Source organism: Anolis carolinensis, unplaced genomic scaffold, assembly GCF_035594765.1.
Source record: "Anolis carolinensis isolate JA03-04 unplaced genomic scaffold, rAnoCar3.1.pri scaffold_14, whole genome shotgun sequence".
Classification (NCBI taxonomy): Eukaryota; Metazoa; Chordata; class Lepidosauria; order Squamata; family Dactyloidae; genus Anolis; species Anolis carolinensis.
This window is the reverse complement of record NW_026943825.1, coordinates 5197025-5216609: the sequence shown is the minus strand read 5'-3', so window position 1 is coordinate 5216609 and position 19585 is coordinate 5197025. Positions and strand designations below refer to the sequence as shown.

General features: G+C 44.9%; 1 protein-coding gene across 29 annotated transcripts in view; it reads right to left on the bottom strand.

The window, feature by feature from the left end:
- Positions 1-19585, bottom strand: part of nrxn2 (neurexin 2) — a 540133-nt gene that overhangs the window by 187299 nt on the left and 333249 nt on the right. The gene's annotated exons all lie outside the window — the stretch shown is intronic.

Below are 19585 nucleotides of genomic sequence, written 5' to 3'. Positions count from 1 at the left end.
AATCCAAGCATTCACAACACATGGACAACGTATAAATACTATACAATACTACACAGGGACATAGACCCCCTCTATCCTCACCACTTTCACAGTACACAAACAACCAAATGCATACTAAACATAAAGACAACCATACAACAGACATTCAATACCACCACTACCTCAACAAGTTCTCACCAACACCACCAGACAACGCCACAGCAACGCGTGGCCGGGCACAGCTAGTATCTATATAAAGAGAGATGTCTGGATAGATATGAATATATTCTTACCTACCTATATATAGGGCTTGGAAATATTACAGAGGGGAAATGAACAAATATATATAGACATGTCTAGATATATATATATATATATATATATATATATATATATATATATATATATATGGCTTGCAAATATTGTAGGGGAAATGAAATTAATGAAATTTTATTGGTATCTATTTTTATTTTGAAATTTACCCGTAACTGCTGCATTTCCCACCCTCGGCTTATACTCGAGTCAATAAGTTATCCCAGTTTTTTGCGGTAAAATTAGGCACCTCGGCTTATATTCGGGTCAGTTTATACTCGAGTATGTACAGAAAGTTACAAGAGGTAGAGCACACAGAGGGGCGGAGGAAATATTATAGTCTGGGCTTGAAGTTTGCAACAGATAGTCAGACAACTGCCTCAGGAGGACAGTCGCACACTCACACACATTTACATAAAAGCAGAATCTTAGGGAGAGGAGAAAAGGAATGAGCACCCAATCAAAGCCCTCTCGACAGATGGCTACCCAGCTTCTGCTTAAAACCCCCTAGAGAACGAGACCCTAATGAACTCCAAAGCAGCATATTCCACAGTCTAGGAACCAGGACACAATGGAGCCATGGATTCAAATGGTAGGAAAAGAAATTCCACCTAAACATTAGGAAGAACCAATGGTCAAGACTTGAATAAGTCGGACAAAATTCGGACAAAAACCCCCCAATATATTCATTTTCCCTCCACCATCAGCCATTTTTTAAAAGTAACACATTGGTTACCGCTCTATTTTATACTAACACTACACCAGTCATTTCCTGGATTTGAGAAAGCAATATGCATATTTTGCAGGAAATAAGTACCGATTTGTTAGTCGTCTTCAAAAACGGAACTCTCGCAAAGTGAAGAACATGGCCAAACGCACTTGTTGCTTCCTCCGAGAAGGAAATTAACAAGGAATTACATGCCTGGTGGAGCGTGACTCTCCCAGCAGTGGCTATTTGAGCCAGAAAGGGACCGAGCAGCAAGTGGGGCCTCCTCACAATTGTGCCAGATACTTGCCGGGAGGGAAGATCTCAACCAGGGGAACAATTGGAGGACAACTACGAAGCCAAAGATGAGTTCTAGAGGGGATTTGCAGGAATGATGTTGAGAAAGTAATGACTTTCTGTTCTTGAGTCATTTCTGAGCTGCGGTGACCTTAAACTGGGGCTTCTTGGAAAGAATTGTTCAGGAAACATTGCCTCTGAGGCTGAGAATGGGACTCTGATGGGTTTTCATCTCAATCTGGTTTCAGGCATGGTTACAGAACTGGAACAGCATTGGTTGCCCTGGTGGATGATCTACGGAGAGCTTGACAAGGGGAGTGTGTTCTTGTTGGTTCTCCTGGACCTCTCAGAGGCCTTTGATACCATCAACCATGGGATTCTTCTGGACCGTCTCTACGAAGAGAGCTTGACAAGGGGAGTGTGTTCCTGTTGGTTCTCCTGGACATTTCAGAGACTTTTGATATCTTCAACCATGGTATCCTTCTGGACCGTCTCTACGAAGAGAGCTTGACAAGGGAAGTAGGTTCTCCTGGACATCTCAGAGACTTTTGATACCTTCAACCATGGTATCCTTCTGGACCGTCTCTACGAAGAGAGCTTGACAAGGGGAGTGTGTTCCTGTTGGTTCTCCTGGATATCTCAGAGGCCTTTGATACCATCAACCATGGGATCCTTCTGGACCATCTCTTGGGGACACTCATTCAGAGTTTTGGAGTTCGGTGTCAAATTTACACAGATGACACCCAACTCTATCTCCCTATATATTCGCAACTCCCTTCCCAATGACATAAAAATGGCCCTCACCCTCCTTTCCTTTAAAAAACTTAAGAAAACTTCTGGAACATGGCCATACCATACGAGACCAACTCCATGGAGACCAACTCAGCCATTTTCAAGAAAAAAACGCAAGATCATTACTGTCTAGCCTCGAACGGAAGAGGAGCAAGAACAGCTTGCCCAGTCCTGGGCATCCGCAAAACTTCCTGCATTAAAGACTCGAGTGGTTAAGACACAGAGAAGCAGAGGAAGAGCGGTCCTCTGTTCCTTTGTGAAGGGAAGCTGTTTCCCAAAGTGCTCTCATGAAAGCCCTTTGTGGGACGCGGCCGGCGGCAGCCCACAGCAACTGATGGACAGAACACTCCCTTCCTAGAAGCTGAGTTAACCATCCCGGAGCAGCGGGGCGTTTACTGGAACAAGAGGCCGCTTTGATGCCATTCATCTCCGCAAACCCAATACTCCCCATGGCAGCGAGGTCCTTCCATAGGATCCCTCAGTCACACACTTTCAGCTCCTTGGAGTCCAGATCCAGGGGTCTGACATTTCTGACAACTCAGCATGCACGGCTTTTAGTGCCAGGGTGGAGGGGGGAAGGAAGTAGGCCACCTCAGCCTCCCAGCCCTCTGCGTCTGACCAAGCTGCATATTGATGGAATTGCGGTCCCTGCCTGCGTCTTCAAAACTAAAACCAAGGGAAGGGGCTTAGAAGGGGAGAATCCGCCAAGGAGGCCCCGCTGATCTCTTAATCTGCCGGATTCTGCTAAGGAGCTTTACGTCTGAAGGGTGCCTGACCCTGCCTCTCTCCCATCTCCAAAGAGGATGCCAAAAGGGCTCGCCCACACAAAAGCCGGTCCCCAAGAACGCTGGGAAGGGGAAAAAGGGAAATGGAAGGAAGGAAGGAAGGGGCATCCAGTCCCTGGCATCTCTGCCATCCTCTTTCCTTCTCATACACAGAGAAACACAGATGGCGAACCCTTCTTGCTGGGTCCAATGCCAGACAGGCTGGTACATGGTGCCAGGGAAACATTCCTAGGCTGGACTGTCTTGGAATCAGAGGCGGGCCAACGGCGAGGCGAATTAAGCGGTCGCCGCTGGCACACTCCAACAGGGGGTGCACTCGAGGTAACCATGGTGCCACTGTGACGCCGCTGTCACCCTCCGCCATCCCCATGCTTTTTTGTGTTTCAGAAGCCTTGCGCATGCGCACAGGAGTACCATCTCCCAAAATGGCCGATGGGACTCCTATGCGCATGCGCAAGGCTTTGACTGCTCGCCCAGCACGTAAGGCATGCAAGCCTCCTGTCCGCCTTACGTGCCGGGTGAGCGATCAAAACCTTGCGCATGCGCATGAGTTCCATCGCCCAAAATGGCCGATGAGACTCCTGTGCGAATGCGCAAGACTTTGATCACTCACTTGGCACGTAAGGCACGCAAGCCGTCTGTCCGCCTTACGTGTCGAGCGAGCGATCGAAGCCTTGCACATGAGTCCCATCGCCCAAAATGGCCGATGGGACTCCTCTGCGCATGCACAAGACTTCGATTGCTTGCCCGGCACATAAGGCACACAAGCCACCCATCTGCCTTACGTGCCAGGTGAGCGATCAAAGCCTTGCGCATGAGTCCCATCGCCCAAAATGGCCGATGGAACTCCTGTGCGCATGCGCAAGGCTTCGATTGCTCGCCCGTCACGTAAGACCGCAAGCCGCCCGTCCGCCTTACGTGCCGGGTGAGCAATCGAAGCCTTGCACATGCACACGAGTCCCATCGCCCAAAATGGCCTCCGCAGCCACCTCCGTCGCAACCTCTGGTTTGTGGGGGATGGGTGGGTGCCAAAATTTGGGGAGGGGCGCCAGAATTAGGTTCGCCTACTACTTAGAATTACCTCGGGCCGGTTCTGCTTGGAATAAGGCTCTGGACAAGCTCACGATACATCCAGATCTGTATTGTCTGCACTGTCTGGCTGAGGCTCTCCAGGGTTTCAGGCTCACTCTCTCAGCCCTATGAGGAGATGCTAGGGATTATATCTAAGGCTGGGTTGTTGTGAGTTTTCTGGGCTGTATAGCCATGCTCGCTGATGTATTTTATGAATGTTATTTTACTGTTATTGTTTTAATTATATATGCTGTTGTCGTATTGTTTTATCTGTTGATTGGCCGGATGAGGTCGACTGAGGAAGGCAACGGGGATCCCAGGACTTTGATGGTTGGCCACTTTTGCTTTGGCCTCACCTGTCCAAATGCAGTTAATGGAATAAGCCCTTTGTCTATCATGGCTGAGGATCTTTTCCATGAACCAAGCTTGTCTTAAGATACTGTGCTGCCTGAGGCAAAGGAGATAACAGCTCCCGCTCGACAACCTAGCCACTGAAAGTGTTCAGATCTTGGTTCATTTCTAAACATTTTGCGTCCAACAGCCCCTGACTGGGCAGCTAAATCCTAGCTTAACTCCTTCCGCCATGGTGGCCGTTGCAGCCGTTCTTGGCTGAAACTCTTGGCAGATCTGGCCTTCCCAAGAGACAGCCTCCCAGGTGGGAATGGCAGCAGGCAGGAGGGGGGAGGCCTCCCTCCACATTTACACCACAAAGCAGAGCAGGTGTTCGCTTGTGCACATGAGTGAGCTGGAAGAGATGGGTGCCCGCACGAGGAGGAGGAGGAGGAGGAAGGGTGCCATCTGGAAACCTGTGGCTGCATGCTTCGCTCAGGAGACAAACACGGGGCTGGCGGAATCGGGATTCACATTTGTATATGTGTGCTGTGGCACTGCATTGAATCATAGTGTTGTGGTTCAGTCTGATGATGAAGGGGGATTTGGGTTTATGCAGGTTAACCAAGGAAATGTTGAAGGCTCTGAATTGTCAGAAATGCAGGCTGAACAAGAAAGGCCACAGGCTAGCAGGGCCGCTGAAGTTAGTGATAAGGGTGATCTTTCACAAGATTTAGAACATCAACAAAGTCCAGGTGGCTCGGGCAGCGAGTCAGAGGAGTCTCCCTTAGATAAGAGTCACAAGGTTAAGGTTAAGAGTTCGTCCCACGCATTCTGTGAGAATAACTAGTAAACATGTGGGAACCCAAGGTCAGAGGAATGCTTTCTTAGCTTGTAAGCATGGTTAAATAGGGAGAAACAGGGAAAGATTTCAGACGAAACGACGTTGATTTTGGAAGCTTAATTCCTGCCTTGTCTCTGCTCATGGAAAAAGATTATAGAATCATAGAATAGTAGAGTTGCTTTTGTTCCTGTCTAGATTCTGTGTTTGGATTGTATTTTGGAATTCACGCTACCTTGTTTTTCAGGACTGATTTGCTATATTAGAGACTTTGAACTATTTTCTACAGAGACTTTGAACTATATTCTGCAGACTGCCTTTGCAATTGGATTACTGCTTTCTTTACCGCTTTTTATTAAGATTTTGCTAGCTTATATCAATAAACTGAAAAAAACCAAGTCTGCTGTGGTGGAGTATGTGTTAAGAGCAAGGTGAACCAGTGCTGAGGTGCAACACATAGAATCCTAGAGCTGGAAGAGACCCCAAAGGCCATCCAGAACAACCTCGTTCTGCAGGAAAACATAATCCTTGCTCTCCTGTTTTTTTCCACTGAGATGAAGAAAATGAGTAGTGGCAAAGAAGAAGCGGGAACTTTGGACTCCTCAAGGTTGGGTCAACGTGGTGGGCGGGAGCGAAGGCAAAGAGCATGGGAAGAAAAGGCCACGTTGACGATCCCTTTGGCCGTCTTCCTCTCTCTTTTTTTTTTTCTTCCATGATGCAAAGGTCTAGAAGCATGCCCTTTCGGTTTCATCCTTAATGAGCACAGGACAAAATGCGGGAGGGAAATGTGTATCTCAAGGCCTGAAGCAGTTGATGTAAAAGGATGGGGCAAAGGGAGAGAAATGGGGTGGAGGGATCCTAGCTGTGGAGATGGGTATGTGTGCCAGAGGCGGTTCAACCGTGAGGCGAACCAGGCACTTGCCTGTGGCACCATTCTCTAGGGGGGCGCAGTTGAGGCGCTCCTGGGTGCACGCGAATGTGTGCATGTTTGCGACCCCCGCCTCCTCTCGGCTTTGGCCTCGGCCCGCTCGCCTTCGGGGCCTGTGGCCGCCTCCGGGGCCAGGCCTACACCTATGGCAGGCATCCTCAGAGGTTGTGAGATCTGTTGGAAGCTAGGTAAGTGGGGATTATATATCTGTGGAAAGTCCAGGGTGGGAGAAAGAGCTCTTGTCTGTTTGAGGCTAGTGTGAATTTTGCAATTGGCCAGCTTGATTAGCATTTAATGGCCTTGCAGATTCAAAGCCTGGCTGCTTCCTCCCTGGGGACATCCTTGGTTGGGAGGTGTTAGCTGGCCCTGATTGTTTCCTGTCTGGATTTCCCCTGTTTTCAGAGTGTTGTTCTTTATTTAGGCTTTTCCTTAATCCCTCTTTATTATCCAACATTTTTGCTTATCCAACGCTTTTATTTTTCAGTGATTGGTTTGGGAGGGGGGTGCCAAAATTCTGTTCACCTACACTTGAAAATTACCTTGGGCCGGCTCTGGTGCATTGGCACTCTCGTCTTCTCACCCCCTCCAATTTTCTGTGACCATATCCAGCAGGGAATGGCTTCCTCTTCCTCTCCTCTCTCTAAGGATTCAAGGATTATGCTGGGAGGGGGGGAGGGAGGAGGCGGGCTTGGTAGGCGTTAATGAGCCCCCAAGCTCCCATCTCTGCAGCACTCCCGAATCTCTGGCTGTTTCCACGGCAACGCAGACCCAAAGCCCTCCCTCCCTCGCCCGAACCACCATCAGACCCAACGGGGAGGAGGCACGGAAGAAGTTCATTAACTCCTCTTGCGCCGGGGAGGATGGTTGGACACAAAACAGGATGGCGGGTGGGTGGCATCTCCCCATGGGGGAGACCGTTCGGGAACAAGCAAGCACATCTATCCGTTGCGTGTTTTCACTTCTCACTGGATTCATTCGTCCACCAAAACAGCTAATAATGGTCCAAATGGAGGGGACTAGATGGCCCTTGTGGTCTCTTCCAACCCTATGATTCTATGACGGCATCTCAGGGATGTGCATGGTTTAAACAAGAGCCCATTTCTCGTTCTCTTTCACACATAAAGCCACCGGCAAACACAGCTTCTTTTTCTCTGTCATTCAACACAGGAATGGAGTACAGTGTTCCCTCACTTATTGTGGGGGTTACATTCCAGGAAAGTGAAAATCCCCGAAGTAGGGACACTACGAGGGTTGAATGAAAAGTAATGCTTCCACCTTCGTTATTTGAGTTTGGATGGGAATATTTTAATAATTTTTTTCTTTCATGTCAGGAGCAACCGGAGTTGCTTCTGGAGTGAGCGAATTGGCCATCTGCAAGGACGTTGCCCAGGGGACACTGCCCGGATGTTTTGATGTTTTTACCATCCTTGTGGGAGGCTTCTCTCATGGAGCTGGAGCTGATAGAGGGAGCTCATCTGCGCTCTCTTTGGGTGGGATTCGAACCTGGCAGCTTTCAGGTCAGCAACTCAACCTTCAAGTCACAAGGCTTTTATCCCCTAGGCCATCGGAGGCTCCTATTTTAATTTTGATAAATCAAACACAGAAATAATCCATCAACACACATACTCACACAATCCTACACCCCTTCTAGTTAATATCCATGCTCTTCATTTTCCCCCACCAGCCTTGCAAGGACTCACAAACGAGCCAAGAGTGCCTCTGGGAATATATGAGTGCATCCTCCATCAATAGCATCCCTGGATTCAGGAGAAAACGATTTCAAGGTAACAACTCTTTGCAAAGGGAGGAAGGAGTTACAGGTCTCTCCAGCCAAAATGGATCCCTAATTCCAGAATAAGTGAGTGCCTCTGAGCATGTGCAAGCATTCCCAGGTAGCCCCGTGCGGCTCTTAAGAGAACGGCTACATTTCCGTTCTTAAAAGGAGAAATAAAAACCACCGCTGATTTCCCCCCATCGGATTCGCTTTGTGGGTGGATCACAAGCCAAGCATGTACGCATGTCTGCGCGAGCGAGCGAGCAAGCGAACGAGCGAGCGAACGAACGAGGGCGCACACACAATTGCTTTTCCCTCAGGGATTCCTTCATCTGGGCTCTTTACACCAAATTGCATTTCCGCTGCGTAAAGCCAGACACGGCCTCCTAATAAATGTCTATCTTGTGCGTCGGGGCTTTTTCAGGTTGGCTTCTTCCAAGATGAACGCCCTCCCTAACCAACGCCACGCACTATCTCCTCCGGGGCCTTACGTTGGGAAAGAAGGCCCCTCTTTCTCGACTTCTTTCCTTCCTGTGAGCCCCAGCCTACGGGAAATGCATACGGTGTCATTCCGCTCCACACCTTCATGCTACAGAGGTTCTGGCTCCCCGCACTGCCGCCCAAGGCAAGGCCCTCCCTTTCCAAATCCCGTGCTTTGGATATCACCCACCGCTGGGAAATCGAGGTTGGCAGCAGGAAACATGACCACTTCTCCTTCATCTGTGCCAAGGCCAAATCGAAACGGACAACCCCTGCTTGCTCCCACTCCAAGCCTCCCTCGGCTCAGCGGCTCAAGACATCGCCTTTGCCCCACAGCAGGGCACCGTCGACTCATTACGAGGCCTCACTTAAAATAATAACATCATAGCATTGCAAGAGACCCAAAGGGCCATCGAGTGCAACCCCATTCTGCCAGGCGGAAAGACACCACCAAAGCCCTCCCAGCAGATATCCAGTCTCACAACCTCTAAGGATGCCTGCCATAGATGTGGGCGAAACATCAGGAGAGAATATCGTATATACTCGAGTATAAGCCGACCCAAATATAAGCCGAGGCACCTAATTTTACCACAAAAAACCTGGTGAAACATTGACTCCAGTATTAGCCGAGGATGGTAAATTTCAGAAATAAAAATACAGTAGAGTTTCACTTATCCAACATAAACAGGCTGGCAGAATGTTGGATAAGCGAATATGTTGGATAATGAGGAGGCATTAAGGAAAAGCCTATTAAACATCAAATTAGGTTATGATTTTACAAATGAAGCACCAAAACATCATGTTAGACAACATATTTGGCAGAAAAAGTAGTTCAATATGCAGTAATGCTATGTACAGTAGATTCTCACTTATCCAATATAAACGGGCCGGCAGAAGCTTGGATAAGCGAATATCTTGGATAATAAGGAGGCATTAAGGAAAAGCCTATTAAACATCAAATTAGGTTATGATTTTACAAATGAAGCACCAAAACATCATGTTAGACCACATATTTGGCAGAAAAAGTAGTTCAATATGCAGTAATGCTATGTAGTAATTACTGTATTTATGAATTTAGCACCAAAATATCACAATATATTGAAAACTTTGACTACAAAAATGCGTTGGATAATCCAGAACGTTGGATAAGCGAGTGTTGGATAAGTGAGACTCTACTGTAGATACAGTAGAGTCTCAGTTATCCAATGTTCTGGATTATCCAACACATTTTTGTAGTCAATGTTTTCAATACTTCGTGATATTTTGGTGCTAAATTCGTAAATACAGTAATTACTACGTAGCATTACTGCGTATTGAACTACTTTTTCTGTCAAATCTGTAGTATAACATGATGTTTTGGTGCTTCATTTGTAAAATCATAACCTAATTAAGGCTTTTCCTTAATCACTCCTTATTATCCAACATATTCACTTATCCAACGTTCTGCTCGCCCGTTTATGTTGGATAAGTGAGACTCTACTGTACCAATAAAATTACATTAATTGAGGCATTAGTAGGTTAGATGCTTTTGAATATTTACATAATTTAAGATAAGACTGTCCAACTATTCTCATCTTGTTGGTGAAGACTTTCATGACTGGGATCACAGGGTTGTTGTATGTTTTCCGGGATGTATGGCCATGTTCCAGAACTATGGGAACCAGGGGCAGCTAACGACTCCGAACAAAGGATGCCCCCAGGCAGGAAGAAGCCAGGAGATGAAGCTATTGAATGTTAATTAAGGTGAATAACTACAACATTCACACTGGCCTCCAACTGACAAGAGTTCTTCTCTCGCCCTGGACTCTCCACAGATATATATAAACCTTCCTTGCTGAGTTTCTCCATACCTCACAGCCTCTAAGGATGCCTGCCATAGATTCTCATCTTCTTCAATGTAAATGTGCTTATGTATCCTTTTAATAATAATAGAGTAAAATAATACATGTAATAATTATAAATACAGGAAAATAATACATGTAATAATAAATAGAGTAGAATAATAAATGCAATAATAATAATAATAATAATAATAATAATACTGTATTAATAATAATAATAATAATAATAATAATAATAATAATAATAATAGATACTGTGGGACTTCCGAATCCAGAGTGACAAAGTTCTGGAACACAACACACCAGACATCACAGTTGTGGAAAATAAAAAGGTTTGGATCATTGATGTTGCCATCCCAGGGGACAGTCGCATTGACGAAAAACAACAGGAAAAACTCAGCCGCTCTCAGGACCTCAAGACTGAACTTCAAAGACTCTGGCAGAAACCAGTGCAGGTGGTCCTGGTGGTGATCGGCACATTGGGTGCCGTGCCAAAAGATCTCAGCCGGCATTTGGAAACAATAGACATTGACTAAATCACGATCTGCCAACTGCAAAAGGCCACCCTACTGGGATCTCCACGCATCATCCGAAAATACATCACTCAGTCCTAGACACTTGGGAAGTGTTCGACTTGTGATTTTGTGATACGAAATCCAGCATATCGATCTTGTTTGCTGTGTCATAATAAAATAATAACAGAGTAAAATAAATGTAATAGTAGCAACAATAATAGAGAAAAATAATAAATGTACCATATATTCTCGAGTATAAGCTGACTCAAATATAAGCCAACCAGGACCCTCACCCGAGTATAAGCCGAGGGGCACTTTTTCCGTCGTAAAAAAAGGGCTGAAAAACTAGGCTTATACTCAAGTATACACAGTACTTCTGGAACATGGCCATACAGCCCGGAAACTAACAACAACCCTGTGATCCTGGCCATGAAAGCCTTCGACAACACAATATCCAGTCTCTGGTTAAAAACCTTCAGAGAAGGAGACTCCACTGGCCTCTAAGGCAGCATATTCCACAGTCAAATAGCTCTTACTGTCAGGACTGGTTTGACAAATACGAGGGTTGAATGAAAAGCAATGCCTCCACCTTTGTTACATGGGTTTGGATGGAAATATTTTAATAAATCAAATGCAGAAATAATCCTTAGAATGTGCTCTTTAACTACCACTGTTCACTTTCCCACATCATCACCAGACAGTTGGATACATTTCTGCCAACGATGAACAAGTTTTCTGAAGCCGTCACAGAAAAAGTCGACACTCTGTTTCCACAACCGCCATCTCACAGGACCCGTCGTGCACAGATCGTCCGATAGCCAAGCAAAGCAATAATGTGACCCACACTTTCTTGTGAAATGCCAATTTTGCTTGAAATTGCTCTCTGAGTGATATGACAATCATCCTGAATCAATCTGTCCACCTTTTGCTTGTGAAACTCGGTGGTTGCTGTCACGGGACGTCCAACTTTTTGTTTGTCACACAAGTCAGATGTTCCCACCTCAACATCTTTAAACTTGATCTGTGCACGATGGGGACTGTGAGACGCTGGTTGTGGAAACTGAGTGTCAACTTCTTCTGTGACGGCTTCAGAAAACTTGTTCATCGTTGGCAGAAATGTATCCAATTGTCTCTGCCAACCATGTATACTTAGATCTTACTGGAGGAAAAACAAGATATAAATGCCATCACCCCCACCATCATCCCCAGACATCATTCGGCAGCTATTCCAGTAGATTGAAGATCTTAGAACATTAAGAACCTGTGTGTGGAACATTTTGTTTTCCTCTTCCCTCCCATCTCATTTCCTTTTGTGACATGCCTTTCTAGATCACTTGCTGGAAGGCAGGGGTTGCCGTCTTATTTTTAAATGGATAACTAAGCCTCTCTAAGAGCCCTTCCAGCTGTAGAGCAGAGTGTACTTGCGATAAATAAAAGAAGAAAACCCTCCTCATCACTCCACAAGCAGAGTTAAATAGCTTTGGATTTCTTAGGTAAGTGAGCCAAATGGCATGATGCAGTGGGACCAAGAACACACAAAATCACACTTTTATAACTAGTTGCCAAGTTCAGCTATGGCTGAAAACATGGTGGCCAAGGTAACCAAAATGCAAGCAGAATCATACAAATTTAAGAGTCAAAATAGATGGTCCTTAGGGGTCTATTTTGACTCTTATATTCGTATGATTCTGCTTGCATTTTGGTTTCCTTGGCCACCATGGGTTTTGATTGTATTTTCCTTCTTGGCAGAATGGGGACCATCAACCCCATTCTGCCAAGAAGGAAAATACAATCAAAACCCTCCCGACAGATGGCCACCCAACCTCTGCTTAAAAGCCTCCAGATTCCACCACAGGCCGATGGTTTAACTGATGATTTAGAGAGGATTGCGAGCTTTCCTGTGGCCCAAAGTGATGGCCCCTCAAGTCTGAGAAATGATAATTCTCTGTGTGAAAAAACTGCCTCGGAAAGTGCTGAAGCAGCAACAGCAGATAAGGAATCAAGCGAAGAGCTGAGTGATAAGGAGGGTTCCCCTGGGAACACACCTGCAGCCACAGAGATCAACAATAGTATTTGTTTACAAATCAGAGCTGAAAATAGATTGCGTCATTCAGAGAGATTACACGTAAAAGTTGTGGGAAAAATTCACAGGAAACAGAATGCTTTCATGGGTATCTATTAAACAACAAGTTCAGATCTGTTCAGGCAACACTGTATTAGAGTGAGAAGCTACGCCTGAGTTCCCTTGTTCCTGGTTCAAGTCAAGCTTTGATTCTGGATGTAATATATCCTGGAAGTTTTCTATGTTCTTGTTAATGTACTCCTGTTCAAGTTTTATTAGTTACTAGCTGTGCCCGGCCACACGTTGCTGTGGCAAAGTCTGGTGGTATGGGAAATAAAGTATTGAGGAATTGGTGGTAGTTACGGTAAAGGGTAAAGGTTTTCCCCTGTAGAGTAAAATCTCACTTATCCAACATTCTCTTATCCAATGTTCTGGATTATCCAACGCAGTCTGCCTTTTAGTAGTCAAAGTTTTTGTAGTCAGTGTTTTAAATTCATTTTGATATTTGGGTGGCAAATTTGTAAATACAGTAATTACTACATAGCATTACTGTGCATGGAACTACTTTTTCTGTCAAATTTGTTGTATGACATGAGGTTTGGTGCTTAATTTGTATAATGATTACCTAATTTGATGTTTAATGGGCTTTTCCTGAATCCCTTCTTATTATCCAACATATTCACTTATCCAATGTTCTGCCAGCCTATGTTGGATGAGTGAGACTCTACTACATATTTATAATCTTATATTATCTGCTTAGAACTGGATTATATGAGGCTCCTTCTACACAGCTGTATAAAATGCACACTGAAGTGGATTATATGGCAGTGTGGAGTCAAGATAATCCAGTTCAAAGCAGATAATATAAGAGTATAAATGGGTTATATAGCTGTGTGGAAGGGCCTTGAGTCTACATTGCCATATAATCCAGTTAAAATCAGATAATCTGTATTTTATAGGCAGTGTGGAAGAGGCCTAAGTGAGGCCTAACTCTGCCTGTCCCCTGGGCTGCATGGGTTGCTAGGAGAGCAAGTGGGCGGAGCTTAGCCTTCTAACTGGCAGCAATTGGATAAAAAAAATTATTCCTCTCCCTCTAATTAGGACTTTATTTTTCTTTTCTTTTTGTTGTATGAACGTAGAGGCATGGATGAGGCGTTGTGCTGCCAAGTTTAGTGTTTTTGGGATGTGTAGTTTTGTTGTTTTGTCCTAGGCCAAAATTTCATTACCCTTTTATATATATAGACTAGCTGTGCCCGGCCACGCGTTGCTGTGGCAAAGTCTGGTGGTATGGGAAATAAAGTATTGAGGAATTGGTGGTAGTTAAGGTAAAGGGTAAACCTTTTCCCCTGACATTAAGTCCAGTCGTGACCGACTCTGGGGGTTGGAGCTCATCTCCATTTCTAAGCCAAAGAGCTAGCGTTGTCTGTAGACACCTCCAAGGTCATGTGGCCGGCATGACTGCATGGAGCGCCTTCCCGCCAGAGCAGTACCTATTGATCTACTCACATTTGCATGTTTTCGAACTGCTAGGTTGGCAGGAACTGGGGCTAACAGCGGGTGCTCATTTTGCTCCCGGGATTTGAACCTGGGACCTTTCGGTCTGCAAGTTCAGCAGCTCAGCGCTTTAACACACTGCGCCACCACAAGGGGCCCCCTTGGATTATATATTTTCTGTAAATGTGGGATTTGTGTATTGATAGTGTTTAAATGCAATTTGTGTCATACTTGTATTGCAACTGATTGCATCATCCAGAATGTACTATAGTGTGGAAAGTGTTAATTGCCAAGAAGCTATGATGACCTTGATGAGTGGCTGGAACTAGGGAGTATCCAGACACAAGTGTTTGTGTATTACTGATTGTGTCGACACAATCAGTAATACACAAACACTTGTGTCTGGATACTCCCTAGTTCCAGTCGAGATCTGTCTGCCTAGGAGTTGAGTTCTGTCTGCCTAGAGTTCAAGTCAAGTCCCGTGTTCATCTGTCGTCTGTTTGTGTTTATTTAGTAAAACTTTGTAAATAGTTTTACCAACGTCTCTGAGTGTCTCTTCGTTCTGCGCTGCATTGATTCCATCCAACTACTGCTGCACTGAAATACTCTGACATTTTTTCTTTCTGATTTTTATATGCTTTTATATGTTTTTTTTTTTACAATAAACTGCTTGCTGATATTCCTGGACTCTTGTGTGGTGCAGTGGTCCTAGGTGTTTCCAGGCCTGGAGTGCAACACTTTTACAACCCAGGTAAGGCTTGGGCTGGATGTGCTTCTGCTCCTTTGCCCGCCAGTGGCCCATCCCTCATTAGTGCCAGCCTGGAGTGGCATCCTTAACCCCAGACATTAACCCCTCGCTGCTCAAGGGCCAAGGCTGTCGCTGTGGGGAGCCATCATTAATTAATAGAGCCATCTGCGTGAGTGAGCATCGTAACTCTCAGGCCCGCCATAACCCGGAGCGGGACGTGCCATAAATAGCGCCGCCGCGGCACAATAAAAACGTGGGGCCCAAACCCGAGCCACCACGATTAGCATATAAAACAGCTCGCTGGAGTAATAAATTAGCTGGGCTAATGCCATCCGAGAAAATAAGAAGACGGAAGAACAAAGACGGACCACACAGGGTCCCATCTTGAAGCATGAACCCAGACTGTGGGTTGTGTGCTACCATGTTTCCCCAAAAATAAGACAGTGTCTTATATTAATTTTTGCTCCCAAAGATGCGCTAGGTCTTATTTTCAGGGGATGTCTTATTTCTCCATGAAGAAGAATTCACATTTATTTTTGAACAAAAAAAATGAACATCTATATATATAAAAGAGTGATGGCATCAGGGCGGCGGACAAAACAACAAAACTACAGGCCCCCCAACCTCAAAATTTGACAACACAACCCATCATTCACGGCTCTAGGTTGATACAACAAAAAAAAAGAAAAGAAAAATAAAGTCCTAATTACAGGGAGAGGAATAATAGTTTTTATCCAATTGCTGCCGGTTTGAAGGCTAAACTCCGCCCACTTGGTCTCCTAGCAACCTACTCAGCCCAGGGGACAGGCACAGTTAGGCCTCACTTAGGCCTCTTCCACAGATTATTATTTATTTATTTATTTACAGTATTTATATTCCGCCCTTCTCACCCCGAAGGGGACTCAGGGCGGATCACATTACACATATAGGCAAACATTCAATGCCTTTTAACATTGAACAAAGACAAGACAAACATAGGCTCCGAGCGGGCCTCGAACTCATGACCTCCTGGTCAGAGTGATTCATTGCAGTGATTCATTGCAGCTGCTCTCCAGCCTGCGCCACAGCCCGAGCAGATTTTAACTGGATTATATGGCAGTGTAGACTCAAGGCCCTTCCACACAGCTATAGAACCCATTTATAATCTTATATTATCTGCTTTGCACTGGATTATCTTGACTCCACACTGCCATATAATCCACTTCAGTGTGCATACTAAACATAAAGATAACCATACAACAGACATTCAGTACCACCACTACCTCAACAATTTCTCACCAACACCACCAGACAACACCACAGCAACACGTGGCCGGGCACAGCTAGTTTATTATATACTAGCTTTGCCCGGCCACGCGTTGCTGTGGTTTATGAGAATCCTTTGTTGGCCAGGTGGAATAGCAGTGAATAGCCTTGCAGTCCCAAAGCCTGGCCGTTTTCTGGAGTAGCTGGAGCTGTTTATTGTATGAACGTAGAGGCATGGATGAGGGGTTGTGCTGCCAAGTTTAGTGTTTCTGGGATGTGTAGTTTTGTTGTTTTGTCCTAGGCTGAAATTTCATTACCCTTTTATATATATATATATAGACTGTACAGTAGACATGTCCAAAAAATCGTTTTGAATCGTATATCGGAATTATTTCGGATTGTTCTCGCTTTTTGATAAGCATTCCGAGACATTGTCTCACAGCACAACCAGCAATGTAATCTGAACCATTGTTGGTCCATTCTCTAATTGTCTCTTAATGTTTCGTTAATTCCCCCCCCCCAAATTTTTTAAATATATTTTTAAAAATATTTTTAAAAAAATTTTTGTTTCTGCAACCTACCTTGAATGGGAGCTTAGCGCAGCCTAACTTGGCTGCCGCTCCCCGGCCAATCAGAAGCTTCCACAATGGACGCAATGGTGGGGGCTAACGTCCTCTGCGTCCACATGGAAGATTGCCATACAAGCCCGGTGTGTAGCGATTGCGCATTTTAGAAACATTTAGAATCATTACGAATTTTCGGAAATATCTGAAATTTTGGGGCGAAAAAATCGGAAATACTTTCTATATCGAAGCGCCAGCGCCCCCTACTTTAGAAACGAGAATTGAAACATTTTTTTCATTGATCGGACATGCCTACTGTACAGTAGTCGTCATCACAAACCAACATAACCAAACAAACTGTGAATTTTATCAAGAATTTCTTGCTACTACCATTATTTCCATGTACAACAATCTATGGTATGTACATTTACCAATCCTGCATGCTCTGGTGTTCTGTTCAGCTTCCAAACAAAATCTTTGCTAGGTCTTACTTTCAGGGGAGGCCTTATATTTAGCAATTCAGCAAAACCTCTACTTGGTCTTATTTTCTGGGGATGTCTTATTTTAAGGGAAACAGGGTACCTTAAACTCCCATTCCGCGGCCTGAAGGATGGGTGAGGATGTATTTTTACCCTCGGAACGGATGAAAATTTGCACAAGATGATGGAAAGAACCTGAGGTTTCTTTTTTTCCACAATCAAAGAGATCCAAACTGACAAGATTGGTCCAGGCCCAGGGCTTTTGAGCGCTTAACTCTTGAAGGCTCGGGCTGGAAATCCTGCGCGTTCAAACCACGCTGCTTGGTGTTGACGGAAGGGCATTGTCCTCTCCGCTCCCTCGAGATGCTCTTTGACTTTTGGCATCGTTGTGACAGCGTGGTCAAGAGCATGCAATTGTGAAGTGCCCTCCCTTGGGAAGCTCAATTGGCACCAACACGGTTTTCATTTAGGTGCTAAGTGAACACATGGCTGTCTGTCAAGGTCTTTGCGCTCCAGTGATTCATTTTAAATACTAATTTTGTTTTTCGTGTCAGGAGCAACCGGAGTTGCTTCTGGAGTGAGAGAATTGGCCGTCTGCAAGGACGTTGCCCAGGGGATGCCCGGATGTTTTACCATCCTTGTGGGGAGGCTTCTCTCATGTCCCCGCATGGAGCTGGAGCTGATAGAGGGAGCTCATCCGCGCTCTTCCTGGGTGGGATTCGAACCTGGCAGCTTTCAGGTCAGCAACCCAACCTTCAAGTCACGAGGCTTTTATCCCCTAGGCCACCGGAGGCTCCTATATACATACGAGGGTTGAATGAAAAGTCATAGAATCACAGAATCATAGAATAGTAGAGTTGGAAGAGACCTCATGGGCCATCCAGTCCAACCCCCTGCCAAGAAGCAGGAAATCGCATTCAAAGCACCCCCAACAGATGGCCATCCAGCCTCTGTTTAAAAGCCTCCAAAGAAGTAATGTCTCCACCTTCGTTACTTGGGTTTGGATGGGAATATTTTAATAAATCCAACGCAGAAATAATCCTTAGAATGTGCTCTTGAACTACCACCATTCACTTTTCCACATCACGATCAGACAATTGGATACATTTCTGCCAACGATGAACAAGTTTTCTGAAGCCGTCACGGAAGAAGTCGACACTCGGTTTCCGCAACCGACGTCTCACATGACCCATTCTGATAGTCAAGCAAAGAAATAATGTGACCCACACGTTCTTGTGAAATGCCGATGATGCTTGAAATTTCTCTCTTTAGGATACGACAATCGTCCTGAATCAATCTGTCCACCTTTTGCTTGTGAAATTTGGTGGTTGCTGTCACAGGACGTCCAACTCTTTGTTTGTCACGCAAGTCAGATGTTCCCACCTCAACATCTTTCAACTTACTTGCCCAACGACGCATACTACTCACACAACACAATCCCCATGAACAGCTTGCATTCTCTGATGAATCTCCTTTGAGGTGACACCTTCTGCGGTCAAGAATTCAATGACTGAACGTTGCTTAAGTCATATTGACCAACCGTCTGCGCAGGGTTCCATACTTCGCACTTTAACAACACAACCGTTCAATGCTAAGGCTTCCCGCCAAATGGAACTAACTGTAGAGAAGAGTCTACTGAACAAGCCAGGACCTGCCACAGACCAGGACTGCCATCTCTTGAGGAATTACGAAGGTGGAGGCAGAGGATGCCTGCCATAGATGTGGGCGAAACATCAGGAGAGAATACTTCTGGAACATGGCCATACAGCCCGGAAGACACATAACAACCCCAATTTATTAATGCTCCAACCAATGGTCACAGTGTAGCTGTACTCACTGAAGTCCATAGGCAAATACTAAAGTCTCTGAAGTCCAAACAGCAAACTGTGTGCACCCACCTCCTCTGAGTAGATCTGAGTAGTAAATTTATTTTACTCTATTTTATTATTATTAATACATTTATTATTTTACTCTATTTATTATTACATTTATAATTTTACTGCATTTATTATTATTATTATTACATTTATTATTTCACTCTATTATTATTACAAGGATACATAAGCACATTGACATTGAAGAAGATGAAAATAATGATTTAATCAGAGTTGAACAGTCATGTCTTAAATTACAGTTTGATGTAAAGATTCAAAAAAGTATAAGCCGAGATACCAATAAAATTGCATTAATTGAGGCATCAGTAGTTGAAATAACTACTGATGCCTCAATTAATGCAATTTTATTGGTATCTCGGCTTATACTGGAGTCAATGTTTTCCCAGTTTTTTGGTGGTAAAATTAGGTGCCTCGGTTTATATTCGGGTCGGCTTATACTCAAGTATAT